We start from the raw sequence: 15,519 nt of genomic DNA, 5'->3' as shown, positions 1-15,519 counted from the left end.
CATCCACATACAATATGAGAAATGCTACAGAGCTCCCACTCACTTTCTTGTAAATGCAGGCTTCTCCATAAGTCTGCATAAACCCAAACGCTTTGATCATCTCATCAAAACAAATGTTCCAACTCCGAGATGCTTGCACCAGCCCATAAATTGAGCGTTGGAGCTTGCACACCTTGTCAGCATTCTTAGGATCGACAAAACCTTCCGGCTGCATCATATACAATTCTTCCTTAAGGAAACCATTAGGGAATGCCGTTTTGACGTCCATTTGCCATATCTCATAATCATAGAATGCGGCAATTGCTAACATGATTCGGACGGACTTCAGCTTCGCTACGGGTGAGAAAGTCTCATCGTAGTCAACCCCTTGAACTTGTCGATAACCCTTAGCGACAAACCGAGCTTTATAGATGGTTACGTTACCATCCGCGTTTGTCTTCTTCTTAAAGATCCATTTATTTTCTATGGCTCGCCGATCATCGGGCAAGTCAGTCAAAGTCCATACTTCCTTTTCATACATGGACCCTATCTCGAATTTCATGGCTTCCAGCCATTTGTCGGAATCCGGGCCCACCATCGCTTCTTCATAGTTCGAAGGTTCACCGTTGTCCAACAACATGATTTCCATGACAGGGTTGCCGTACCACTCTGGTGTGGAACGTGTCCTCGTGGACCTACGAAGTTCAGTAGCAACTTGATCTGAAGTTTCATGATCATCATCATTAACTTCCTCTCTAGTCGGTGCAGGCACCTCAGGAACATTTTCTTGAGCTGCGCCACTTACCGGTTCAAGAGGTAATACTTCATCAAGTTCTACTTTCCTCCCACTTATTTCTTTCGAGAGAAACTCTTTCTCTAGAAAGGACCCGTTCTTGGCAACAAAGATCTTGCCTTCGGATCTGAGGTAGAAGGTATACCCAATAGTTTCTTTAGGGTATCTTATGAAGAAGCATTTTTTTGATTTGGGTTCGAGCTTTTCAGGTTGAAGTTTCTTGACATAAGCATCACATCCCCAAACTTTTAGAAACAACAGCTTAGGTTTCTTTCAAACCATAATTCATACGGTGTCATCTCCACGGATTTCAACGGAGCCCTATTTAAAGTGAATGCAGCAGTCTCTAAAGCATATCCCCAAAATAACAGCGGTAGGTCGGTAAGAGACATCATAGATCGCACCATATCCAATAGAGTGCGATTACGACGTTCGGACACACCATTACGCTGAGGTGTTCCAGGCGGCGTGAGTTGTGAAACTATTCCACATTTTCTTAAGTGTGTGCCAAATTCGTGACTCAAGTATTCTCCCCCACGATCTGATCGCAATAACTTGATTTTCCTGTTACGTTGATTCTCAACCTCACTCTAAAATTCCTTGAACTTTTCAAAGGTCTCAGACTTGTGTTTCATTAAGTAGACATACCCATATCTACTCAAGTCATCAGTGAGGGTGAGAACATAATGATAGCCACCGCGAGCCTCAACACTCATTGGACCGCACACATCAGTATGTATGATTTCCAATAAGTTGGTTGCTCGCTCCATTGTTCCTGAGAATGGAGTCTTGGTCATTTTACCCATGAGGCATGGTTCGCATGTGTCAAATGATATGTAATCAAGAGACTCCAAAAGTCCATCTACATGGAGCTTCTTCATACGTTTGACACCTATGTGACCAAGGCGGCAGTGCCACAAGTATGTGGGACTATCATTATCAACCTTACATCTTTTGGTATTCACACTGTGAATATGTGTAACATTATGCTCGAGATTCATTAAGAATAAACCATTCACCTATGGAGCATGACCATAAAACATATCTCTCATATAAATAGAACAACCATTATTCTCGGATTTAAATGAGTAGCCATCTCGAATTAAACGAGATCCTGATACAATGTTCATGCTCAAAGCTGGCACTAAATAACAATTATTGAGGTTTAAAACTAATCCCGTAGGTAAATGTAGAGGCAGCATGCCGACGGCGATCTCATCGACCTCGGAACCATTCCCGACGCGCATCGTCACCTCGTCTTTCACCAGTCTCCGTTTATTCCGCAGCTCCTGCTTTGAGTTATAAATGTGAGCAACCGCACCGGTATCAAATACCCAGGAGCTACTACGAGTACTGGTAAGGTACACATCAATTACATGTATATCACATATACCTTTAGTGTTGCCGGCCTTCTTGTCCGCTAAGTATTTGGGGCAGTTTCGCTTCCAGTGACCACTTCCCTTGCAATAAAAACACTCAGTCTCAGGCTTGGGTCCATTCTTTGGCTTCTTCCCAGCAGCTTGCTTACCGGGCGCGGCAACTCCCTTGTCGTCCTTCTTGAAGTTCTTCTTACCCTTGCCTTTCTTGAACTTAGTGGTTTTATTCACCATCAACACTTGATGTTCCATTTTGATTTCCACCTCTGCTGATTTCAGCATTGAATATACCTCAGGAATGGTCTTTTCCGTCCCCTGCATATTGAAGTTCATCACAAAGCTCTTGTAGCTCGGTGGAAGCGACTGAACGATTCTGTGAATGACCGTGTCATCCAGGAGATTAACTCCCAGCTGAGTCAAGCGGTTATGCAACCCAGACATTTTGAGTATGTGCTCACTGACAGAACTATTTTCCTCCATCTTATAGCTGAAGAACTTGTCGGAGACTTCATATCTCTCGACCCGGGCATGAGCTTGGAAAACCATTTTCAGCTCTTCGAACATCTCATATGCTCCGTGTCTCTCAAAACCCTTTTGGAGCCCCGGTTCTAAGCTGTAAAGCATGCCGCACTGAACGAGGGAGTAATCATCAGCACGTGACTGCCAAGCATTCATAACGTCTTGGTTCTCTGGGATAGGTGCGTCACCTAGCGGTGCTTCTAGGACATAATCTTTCTTGGAAGCTATGAGGATGATCCTCAGGTTCCGGACCCAGTTCGTATAGTTGCTGCCATTATCTTTCAGCTTGGTTTTCTCTAGGAATGCATTGAAGTTGAGGACAACGTGGCCATTTGATCTACAAGACATATTGTAAAGATTTTAGACTAAGTTCATGATAATTAAGTTCATCCAATTAAATTATTCAATGAACCCCCACTCAGATAGACATCCCTCCAGTCATCTAAGTGAAACATGATCCGAGTTAACTAGGCCGTGTCCGATCATCACGTGAGACGGACAAGCCAACATCGGTGAACATCTTCATGTTGATCGTATCTTCTATACGACTCATGCTTGACCTTTTGGTCTTCCGTGTTCCGAGGCCATGTCTGTACATGATAGGCTCGTCAAGTCAACCTAAGTGTATTGCGTGTGTAAATCTGGCTTACACCCGTTCTATTCGAACGTTAGAATCTATCACACCCGATCATCACGTGGTGCTTCGAAACAACGAACCTTTGCAATGGTGCACAATTAGGGGGAACACTTTCTTGAAATTATTACGAGGGGTCATCTTATTTAAGCTACCGTCGTTCTAAGCAAATAAGATGTAAAACATGATAAACATCACATGCAATCAAATAGTGACATGATATGGCCAATATCATTTGCTCCTTTTGATCACCATCTTCGGGGCTCCATGATCATCGTTGTCACCGGCATGACACCATGATCTCCATCATCGTGTCTTCTTGAAGTTGTCTCGTCATCTATTACTTCTACTACTATGGCTAACGCTTTAGCAATAAAGTAAAGTAATTACATGACGTTTATGTTGACACGCAGGTCATAAATAAATAAAGACAACTCCTATGGCTCCTGCCGGTTGTCATACTCATCGACATGCAAGTTGTGATTCCTATTACAAGAACATGATCAATCTCATACATCACATATATCATTCATCACATCCTTTTGGCCATATCACATCAAACGGCACATGCTGCAAAAACAAGTTAGACGTCCTCTAATTGTTGTTGCAAGTTTTTACGTGGCTGCTATAGGTTTCTAGCAAGGACGTTTCTTACCTACGCCAAAACCACAAAGTGATATGCCAATTTATATTTACCCTTCTTAAGGACCCTTTTCATCGAATCCGATCCGACTAAAGTGGGAGAGACAGACACCCGCCAGCCACCTTATGCAACTAGTGCATGTCAATAGGTGGAACCAGTCTCACGTAAGCGTACGTGTAAGGTCGGTCCGGGCCGCTTCATCCCACGATGCCGCCGAATCAAGATAAGACTAGTAACGGCAAGCAAATTGACAATATCCACACCCACAACTGCTTTGTGTTCTACTCGTGCATAGAAACTATGCATAGACCTAGCTCATGATGCCACTATTGGGGAACATAGCAGAATTTTAAAATTTTCTACGCATCACCAAGATCAATCTATGGAGTCATCTAGCAACGAGGGAGAAAGGAGTGAAACTACATACCCTTGTAGATCGCGCACGGAAGCGTTCAAGAGAACAGGGTTGATGGAGTCGTACTCGTCATGATCCAAATCACCGATGACCTAGCGCCGAACGGACGGCACCTCCGCGTTCAACACACGTACGGTTGGGAAGACGTCTCCTCCAACTTGATCTAGCAAGGGGGAAGGAGAGGTTGATGAAGATCCAGCAGCACGACGGCGTGGTGGTGGAAGCAACGGTGATCTCGGCAGGGCTTCGCCAAGCATAGGGAGAGGGAGGAGTGTCACGAGAGGGAGATGGAGAGGCCAGGGGCTAGGGTGTGGCTGCCCTCCCTCACCCCCCCACTATATATAGGGTCCCTAGGGGGGGCGCCGGCCCTAGGAGATCCAATCTCCTAGGGGGCGGCGGCCAAGGGGGTGGCTTGCCCCCCAAGGCAAGTGTGGCGCCCCCACCCCTAGGGTTTCCAACCCTAGGCGCAGGGGGAGGCCCAAGGGGGGTGCACCATCCCACTAGGGTCTGGTTCCCCTCCCACTTCAGCCCATGGGGCCCTCCGGGATAGGTGGCCCCACCCGGTGGACCCCCGGGACCCTTCCGGTGGTCCCGGTACAATACCGATTACCCCCAAAACTTTCCCGATGGCCGAAACTTGACTTCCTATATATAAATCTTCACCTCCGGACCATTCTGGAACTCCTCGTGACGTCCGAGATCTCATCCGGGACTCCGAACAACTTTCGGGTTACCATATACTAATATCTCAACAACCCTAGCGTCACCGAACCTTAAGTGTGTAGACCCTACGGGTTCGGGAGACACGCAGACATGACCGAGACGACTCTCCGGTCAATAACCAACAGCGGGATCTGGATACCCATGTTGGCTCCCACATGCTCCTCGATGATCTCATCGGATGAACCACGATGTCGAGGATTCAATCAATCCGTATACAATTCCCTTTGTCAATCGGTACGTTACTTGCCCGAGACTCGATCGTCGGTATCCCAATACCTCGTTCAATCTCGTTACTGGCAAGTCACTTTACTCGTGTCGTAATGCATGATCCCATGATCAACCACTTGGTCACATTGAGCTCATTATGATGATGCATTAGCGAGTGGGCCCAGAGATACCTCTCCGTCATACGGAGTGACAAATCCCAGTCTCGATTCGTGCCAACCCAACAGACACTTTTTGAGATACCTATAATGTACCTTTATAGTCACCCAGTTACGTTGTGACGTTTGGCACACCCAAAGCACTCCTACGGTATCCGGGAGTTGTACAATCTCATGGTCTAAGGAAATGATACTTGACATTCGGAAAAGCTACAACTAACGAACTACACGATCTTTGAGATATGCTTAGGATTGGGTCTTGTCCATCACATCATTCTCCTAATGATGTGATCCCGTTATCAATGACATCCAATGTCCATAGTCAGGAAACCATGACCATCTTTTGATCAATGAGCTAGTCAACTAGAGGCTCACTAGGGACGTGTTGTGGTCTATGCATTCACACATGTATTACGATTTCCGGATAACACAATTATAGCATGAATAATAGACAATTACCATGAACAAATAAATATAATAATAACCATTTTATTATTGCCTCTAGGGCATATTTCCAACCCGAATCATGTTAGCAATGCCGCATTTTATGATTATGAAATTTGGCAAATGGATGTCAAAATTGCATTCCTTAATGGATATCTTAAAGAAGAGTTGTATATGATGCAACCAGAAGATTTTGTCGGTCCAAAAGGTGCTAACAAAGTGTGCAAGCTCCAGTGATTCATTTATGGACTGGTGCAAGCCTCTCGGAGTTGGAATATACGCTTTGATAGTGTGATCAAAGCATATGGTTTTATACAGACTTTTGGAGAAGCCTGTATTTACAAGAAAGTAAGTGGAAGCTCTGTAGCATTTCTGATATTATATGTGGATGACATATTATTAATTGGAAATAACACAGAATTTCTGGATAGCATAAAAGGATACTTGAATAAGAATTTTTCAATGAAAGACCTCGGTGAAGCTGCATATACATTGGGCATCAAGATCTATAGAGATAGATCAAGATGCTTAATTGGACTTTCACAAAGCACATACCTTGATAAAGTTTTGAAGAAGTTCAAAATGGATCAGTCAAATAAAGAGTTCTTGCCTGTGGTACAAGGTGTGAAGTTGAGTCAGACTCAATGCCCGACCACTACAGAAGATAGAGAGAAAATGAAACTCATTCCCTATACCATACCTGATGTGCCTTGCTATAAGTTTAGCAGGGAGGTACCAAAGTAATCTAGTAGTGGATCACTGGACAGCAGTCAAGAACATCCTTAAATACCTGAAAAGGACTAAGGATATGTTTCTCATTTATGGAGGTGACAAAGAGCTCATCATAAATTGTTACGTCGATGGAAGCTTTGACACTGATCTGGATGACTCTAAGTCACAAACCGGATATGTATTTATATTGATTGGTGGAGCTGTCAGTTGGTGCAGTTCCAAGCTGAGTGTCATGGCAGGATCTACATGTGAAGCGGACTACATAGCTGCTTCGTAAGCAGGAAATGAAGGAGTTTGGATGAAGGAGTTCATATCCGATCTAGGTGTAATACCTAGTGCGTCGGGTCCAATGAAAATCTTTTGTGACAATACTGGAGCAATTGCCTTGGCGAAGGAGTCCAGATTTCACAAGAGAACCAAACACATCAAGAGACGCTTCAATTCCATCTGCGGTCAAGTCAAGGAGGGAGACATAGGGATTTGCAAGATACACACGGATGTAAATGTTGCAGACCCATTGACTAAGCCAATCTCACGAGCAAGACATGATCAGCACCAAGACTCCATGGGTGTTAGAATCATTACTATGTAATCTCGATTATTGACTCTAGTGCAAGTGGGAGACTAAATGAAATATGCCCTAGAGACAATAATAAAGTTGTTATTTATATTTCTTTATATCATGATAAATGTTTATTATTCATGCTAGAATTGTATTAACCGGAAACTTAGTACATGTGTGAATACATAGACAAGCAGTGTCCCTAGTATGCCTCTACTTGACTAGCTCGTTAATATAAGATGGTTAAGTTTCCTGGCCATAGACATGTTTTGTCATTTGACGAACGAGATCACATCATTAGAGAATGATGTGATGGACAAGACCCATCCGTTAGCTTAGCATAATGATCGTTTAGTTTTATTGCTATTACTTTCTTCATGACTTATACATGTTCCTCTGACTATGAGATTATGCAACTCCCGTATATCGGAGGAACACCTTGTGTGCTATCAAACATCACAACTTAACTGGGTGATTATAAAGATGCTCTATAGGTGTCTCCGATGGTGTTTGTTGAGTTGGCATAGATCGAGATTAGGATTTGTCACTCCGTGTATCGGAGAGGTATGTCTGGGCCTCTCGATAATGCACATCACTATAAGCCTTGCAAGCAATATGACTAATGAGTTAGTTACGGGATGATGAATTATAGAACGATTAAAGAGACTTGCCGGTAACGAGATTGAACTAGGTATGATGATACCGACGATCGAATCTCGGGCAAGTAACATACCAATGACAAAGGGAATGATGTATGTTGTTATGTGGTTTGACCGATAAAGATCTTCGTAGAATATGTAGGGGACAATATTAGCATCTAGGTTCCGCTATTGGTTATTGACGGGAGATGTGTCTCGGTCATGTCTACATAGTTCTCGAACCCGCAGTGTCGTGGATTCGTCATGGCAGATGTCCTAGTGTGAGGACTTAGTCGTGAGGCCAACGCATCTATGTGGTAGCTTGAACGGGGTTGGTCGGGATCGAGAGACGTGAGGTTTTACCCAGGTTCAGCCCCTCACGGTGGAGGTAAAAGCCTACGTCCTGCTTCATTGATATTGATCATGATCACGGTTACAAGGGTGCTCTATCTCGAGAGCTATTGATTTGTCTGTCTAAACCTAACTTGTGGTTACCTGTCTCCCCTCTTGGGGTGCCTTGCCCCTCCTTATATATGTTAAAGGGGCGGTTTACATGACTAGTCCTATTAGGATTAGGATTACTCTATTACAAGTGGAGTCATAGTGTTGATTCTTTGTAAGGGAATATTCCTTATGCTTTCCTCTTAAGTCGGCCCACCATAGCTTGAGCCAGACTCGCCATGAATCGCCTTCTGGGCCACCGGGTCTTGTCGCTCCTCTGACCCGCTTGCCGTGTCACCAATGAGTCGCTTGCCTCAGCCGGGTCATCAGTGAGTGGAGAGATCCAGGGGGGTTACTTCGTGAGTCGCCAAGTTATGGCGGGTTACTAGTGAGTCACCAAGTCCGGCCAGGTCATACTTTCGGCGGGGTCATATCACAGAGTATATCCCCGACACGTAGGGTCCGCACGCTTAACGTTCGATGACAATTTGTATTATGAATGACCGAAGTTTGTTCAGAGTCCCAAATGAGATCACGGACATGACGAGGAGTCTCGAAATGGTCAAGAGGTAAAGATTCATATATTGGAAGGTTGTATTTTGACATCGGAATGGTTTCGAGTAGTTCGGGCATTTTTCTGGAGTACTAGGAGGTTACCGGAACCCCAGGGGAAATTAATGGGCCTTAGTGGGCTTTAGTGGAGAGAGGGAAGAAGGGCCACGAGGTGGAATGCACCTCCCCCCTGCCCAAACCGAATTGGACAAGGGGTGGGGGCGCGGCCCCCTCCTTCCTTTCCCTCCGGTGGAAGAAAGTAAAAGGGGGGGGGGGCGAATCCTACTTGGACTAGGACTCCAAGTAGGACTCCCCCATGGCGTGCCCCTCCTGGCCGGCCTCCTCTCTCCCTCCCTCCTTTATATACGTGGCCAGGCGGCACACCAATAGCACAACAGACAATATCTTAGCCGTGTGCGGTGCCCCCTCTACGGTTCAACACCTCGGTCATATCGTCATAGTGCTTAGGTGAAGCCCTGCGCCGGTAACTTCATCGTCACTGTCGCCACGCCATCGTGCCGATGGAACTCTCCCTCGTCCTCAACTAGATCAAGAGCTCGAGGAACGTCATCGTGTTGAACGTGTGCTGAACACGGAGGTGCCGTACGTTCGGTACTTGGATCGGTTGGACTACATCAACCGCATTACTAAACACTTCCGCTTTCGGTCTACAAGGGTACGTGGACACACTCTCCCGTCTCGTTGCTATGTATCTCGTAGATAGATCTTGCGTGATCGTAGGATTTTTTTTTTGAAATACTGCGTTCCCCAACAGTATTGGACTGGAAAATTGTTTTGTAGATGTTTACAAGGAGGTCCAACCGCGTACGCGGTGCTTTGAGTTCATCCACTGCACTGCCACAACAAGTTTTCACTCAGGGGATCATCCTCACCGACCATGAAGCAACAAGGAAGTTTAGGAAACTCAGTAGAAGGAAGATCAAAGCATCCAAATAGGCTTGCACGTCGGCACTCGCCAAGCTAGGTATTACTAATGATTTCAATTTGCTTTACAATAATGCAGGGCTGCACCATTTTGTTTATCAGGGATGTGAGACATATGAACACATGATGCTTGAGTTTCTTATTACTCTCTTGCATAATGTTGGTTTGATGCCCAATGCATATGAGGAGGAGCGGATCACTTTCCATCTCTTGGACCAAGATTTCAACATCACTTTTCAAGAGTGGTGTAATTACTTTTGCTTGACCAACAATGATGATGACATCCCCTATATTTATGATTACACTGACCCGCACCCAAGGAAAACCTTCAACCAGATGAGCATCAGAGGCTCAAGAGTCAGTTCCATTAAAAGTCCTGCTATACATTATTCCTATTATGTTAGAACTAACTCATTGTAGGAATGAGGAGAAGTTCCTAAGGTGAATGTTATGAACATGCTAGTTCTCGGGAAGGCAACAAACATTGATGTTGGTTATTCGCCCAACCTAAGGGCAATACTTTTGCTACACCTCGTGCATCAATCAAATCATGCACAAGGAGATATCTTGTGTGGAGGAGTGATCACCATGTTGGCCAAGTCCCTTGGCCTCAACTACAATCACCTTCACCCCATTGTCGGTAACAATCTTGTTAATATTCATGTTCTTATTAGCGCTGGAATGGTAGTAGTTTGTAATGGCTGTAAATGCACTAGAATTCCTGGAGTGGCATACTTGTTGCCCAGTCCTATGACTAACCATTTTTTCATAGAAAATGGGAAATTGCATTATGTTGCGCAGGAAGGAGATGCAACTTTTGACCAAGAAGGCACAGAACCTAAGCATGTAGGTGAAGAAGAACATGCCACCATTGGGGAAGAGGAGCAACCCCAAGAGCAGCCACAACAAGGAGACTACACCACCTATGCGGACCTCTGCAGCCTCCAGGGCCCTGTCCAAGATATGAGCAACCTCGCCAAGTCCCTTTGAAGCACGTCCGTCTACATGAACATGAACTTCTCCAACTGGAGCCAAGGATGGGCTCCCGACCAACCCCCACAATGATCCTGCTGGTTTAAGCTTGCAAAAACTTAATCTTGGGGGAGGTAATCAGACTATGGAGCCTATGCACTAAACCACATGATTGATATAACATTTCTCCCTGGGCAAATGCCCTTGCTCCAATTTAGCCTTTCGAGATTTCGCCTCTCCTTTTCCAACCTTCTACTTTGTATCCTTTTTCAGGTCTGGTGATGGCCTGCTGCACACAGTGTGCGGCGTTAACATCACCTTCATGTAAATTACTCCGGTCATTCGGGTATTTTACCCATTTTGAATGCATAAGGTAGAAAATGCTCCACCTTTTTATTCAAAAAAAAATCTCGCATGTACATTAATCCGTCCTGGTGCACATTAGTGGCTTTTCCTCTGGTTGTCCAGTAGCAATCAAACTCATGAATAGTACTATCAACAACAACTCTGTGACATGATGGAAACCGTTGACTTCAAGACTCATTGGAACTTCTTTCGGTCTCGACGAGGCGCAACATCAGTAGTAAAAATTGACCTCTTCTCGGATTGGAATCCAGGAGTGGATTGCTTTCGGTTCTGTGCTACAAGTCAACGTCTGCACCTCGGGCTTGTTGCTCCTTGTCTGATTCGAATTTGATGGTAGTTTCAATAGGAAAACGACAAGCATCACCAATACACAGACATATTCTTGGTCCCGTGATGCTGCCTATTCCTTTGATTGATCGATCCATTGTTGTGACGCACGTGCGCCGTCTGTTACCGGTTTCCGGATGGTCCTTGTGGTGATTAGTAGACCACTTTGGGATTTGTAGCAAACATGGACGCGTGGAGCAGCGTCTGATTCAGATCGCAAGGTCATGTGCGGTTATGCACAGATTTAACCCTAATTTCACTTGAATTTAAACCTCATACTACCAGCTCCAAAGTTGACCACAATCTAGATCACAAAAGTATGAATTTCATCGTCTTTTTCCAAGGTTATCGGGTTATCTAGTCTGATTTCTCCTTGTGGGATCTTCTTCATCTAGAAATTGTGAACTTCTCGATCCCTGTGAGAGATCCCTCCAAGAACTCAACACCACCGTGCGCGTGCCCCATGGTGGGTCCCAACTGTCGTGGATTCGTCATGGCAGATGTCCTAGTGTGAGGACTTAGTCATGAGGCCAACGCATCTATGTGGTAGCTTGAACGGGGTTGGTCGGGATCGAGAGACGTGAGGTTTTACCCAGGTTCAGCCCCTCACGGTGGAGGTAAAAGCCTACATACTGCTTCATTGATATTGATCATGATCATGGTTACAAGGGTGCTCTATCTCGAGAGCTATTGATTTGTCTGTCTAAACCTAACTTGTGGTTACCTGTCTCCCCTCTTGGGGTGCCCTGCCCCTCCTTATATATGTTGATGGGGCGGTTTACATGAGTAGTCCTATTAGGATTAAGATTACTCTATTACAAGTGGAGTCATAGTCTTGATTCTTTGTAAGTGAATATTCCTTATGCTTTCCTCTTAAGCCGGCCCACTATAGCTTGAGCCGGACTCGCCATGAACCGCCTTCTGGGCCACCGGGTCTTGTCGCTCCTCTGACCCGCTTGCCGTTTCACCAATGAGTCGCCTGCCTCAGCCGGGTCATCAGTGAGTGGAGAGATCCGGGCGGGTTACTTCGTGAGTCGCCAAGCTATGGCGGGTTACTAGTGAGTCGCCAAGTCCGGCCGGGTCATACTTCTGGTCGGGTCATACCGCGGGGTATATCCCCGACATTAGCCCCCGTTTTAATTTGGATTTACCCATGTTAAACTGATCCTCCAAAATAAACACAAGAACAAATTTGACAGGTTGTGCTCCGGGTTAAAAATTCTTGTAAGCCAGCTCCTGATCATCCTTAAGTCCTTGTCATTTCCTTCGTATGGACAGTCCGGGTCAATAGACCAGCTTCATAATCAATTTGCTGACATTGGCTTCTCACAGAACTATATTATGAAGAATATTTGATTCAACTCCCAATGCTTAACAAAAATATAGGTCTTGAAATACTCATCTGATTTTCAGCCGGCTTGTAGAACTTATCGGTTTATCATTACCAAAATATCCTGCTTGTAAATATTGACAGCACCGGGTCATAGTTGTTGCCGATGCCGAGTGATGATTGTTAGTAACGCCGGGTCATGATTGTTGCAGACACCGGGTCAATCTGGTTTGCTCAAAACTGAAAATTGGAAGATATTTCTCCCTTATATCCATATTACCTGTAGCCCCCAAGTGTCGGGTTGTCATGCTTGCAACAACCTGGGACTTGGAATTGCCCGATGCCCATAAAAACTTCAACCAGTGTAGCCCCTAAGGGCCGGGTCATTATGCAATAATGAGCAGGGACTTTGTAGATATGATCATATAGACTTAAATTTTTGACAGGAGCAATTGGTAGTCCGCAAGGGCCGGCTCATTATGATGTGATGAGTCGGGTCTTTAACAAGGCCAGTAAAAAGGACTTTGCATTAGCCCCCATGTGCGATGGTGCATGCTGGCAGTGACATGGGACTTGCATATTTGATATAATCTCAACTTGAATAATGTAGGCCCCAAGTGCCGGGTCGTAAGCCTGCAGCGACTCGAGACTATTCCTTCCATTATAGAATAAATTATATCCATTGATAAAATAATAGCCATTGTGCTGAAGCGGCTTTGAAAACCTCAATCATAATATTGGTTATTGATAACCATAATAAAAATCCAGTCATGTTGGCTATTCAAGAGTTGAATAATATAATCCGGTATGAAAACCTCAATCATTCAATATCATCATGAAAATCTAGCCAAGTTGGGTTATTATCATATACTTGCGACATAGAGTCTGCCATCCTGGCGGGTTGCAAAGACCCGAAGATGCTTCAAATATGAGCCGTAAATAGGGCAACTGGGCCCGACTTATAAAAAAACGGAAAGCAGCAAAAAAAACTCAAACACGAATAAGAAATCAAAAGAAATTCAGGGCTTTGGTAGACTGCCAAAGTAAAGTGTCATCTTCAATGAAACTAGCCAGAGCCACTGGATTGTTCGTGCTGCCGTGATCCTGAGTCACAGGTGTCCAATCGACATTTGAACCCTAGATAAGTCTGGTCTTGCTCAAAGACTTATGAGGAGTACGCGGGGCCGGAGCAACAGTATCATGGGCCGATTTATCCAAGTTTCAAGGAAGGCGTCTTATGAAGCCTGGATCCATCTGACTCTGTAAACTGTACTCTCGCATGACAAGCCGTCGTTTGAACCTTAATCGAGCTCAGATCTTGGTCGAATACGCCATAAAGACTGATCGATAAGGGTTCGGCGAGTCAATCAGGATGACCTGATGGAGTTGAAGCAGCTGTTGTTACAGGTAGGACGACCCGGTCAGAGTTTGTTCTCTTCAGTCGAATACACCTATGTTTGAACAAACCTGGTCAAGAGGGTAGTAACACTATGTTCTCTTCGGTCGAATACGCCTATGTTTGAACAGGAAGCCCCCAAGTGACATACTTACAAACGTGATGTTGAGCCGATCAAGAGGGTACCGACAACTATGTTCTCTTTGGTGAATACACACCTATGTTTGAACATGAAGCCCCCAAGTGATCATATAAACTTTTGGCCTTGCGCCAATCAAGAGGGTACCGACAGCTATGATCGATGAGCAGGAAGCCCCCAAGTGATCATATAAGTTTTAGCATTGTGCCGATCAAGAGGGTAGCGACAACTATGCTCGATGAGCAGGAAGCCCCCAAGTGATCATATAAGTTTTGGTATTGCACCGATCAAGAGGGTACCGACAAGTATGCTCGATGAGCAGGAAGCCCGCAAGTGATCATATAAGTTTTGGCATTGTGCCGATCAAGAGGGTACCGACAGCTATGCTCGATGAGCAGGAAGCCCTCAAGTGATCATATAAGATAAGTCGTAAGGTAGGATACCCATGTTTGAACCGTGCATCATGGCAGCAAGTTCTCTTTGGCAACCTTTAATTTTTCTGAGAACTCAAACTTGCGAGAGATTAATTCTTTTTGAACCGGAACTTTAAACGGGATTTGAAAAACTTTGTGGGAGACAGATTGTCCTTGAGCCGGATTGTGAACCGGATATTGAGAGCTTCAAAACTTTGTGGTAGATAAGTTTCCCTTGAACTGGATTTTGAACCGGAATCCTCATTTTGAGCCGGAAATCTTCTGACGGCCTTTAAATTTTCACCAATATGGCGGTAGCCTCCGGGACCGGGTTATCTTCCCTCCACTAACTCGGAGTTCTTGAATCTACTTTAAACTGGCAATCATTTACCGAGTCATGTCATCGTAGCCCCCGAATCCCCAGGCGACTCGAAGAGTTGTCTTGAGATTCTTCATTTTTGATCGTGATATAAACCGGTATGAGTCATTCAACAACTCAGTGATATAACTTGCCCTGCATTGGAGAACTTGCAAGCCAGAGTAATTGTTCTTTTAAAGAAAGCAGTATATAATATAAAAATATAATGGATGGATTTCGCCTGATATATTAGGTCAGAAATTATCCACTGCAGAACTGATGATCACCACGGTGAAGCTGAAATCAATCACGAGCGAGTCAGCCGCGGGAACAGATAGATGAGTCGGCCATGACATTGTAAGCCGGTGCGGACGAGCAAGTTTGTCCTCCTCATTGTAAGCCGGCGTGGACGTGTGAACCGGCCGCGAGAGCGGAAGGG

This window comes from Triticum aestivum, chromosome 3A (genome assembly GCF_018294505.1).
Source record: "Triticum aestivum cultivar Chinese Spring chromosome 3A, IWGSC CS RefSeq v2.1, whole genome shotgun sequence".
NCBI classification, from domain to species: Eukaryota; Viridiplantae; Streptophyta; class Magnoliopsida; order Poales; family Poaceae; genus Triticum; species Triticum aestivum.
The sequence above is the reverse complement of the archived record's forward strand: the minus strand, read 5'-3'. Positions refer to the sequence as shown.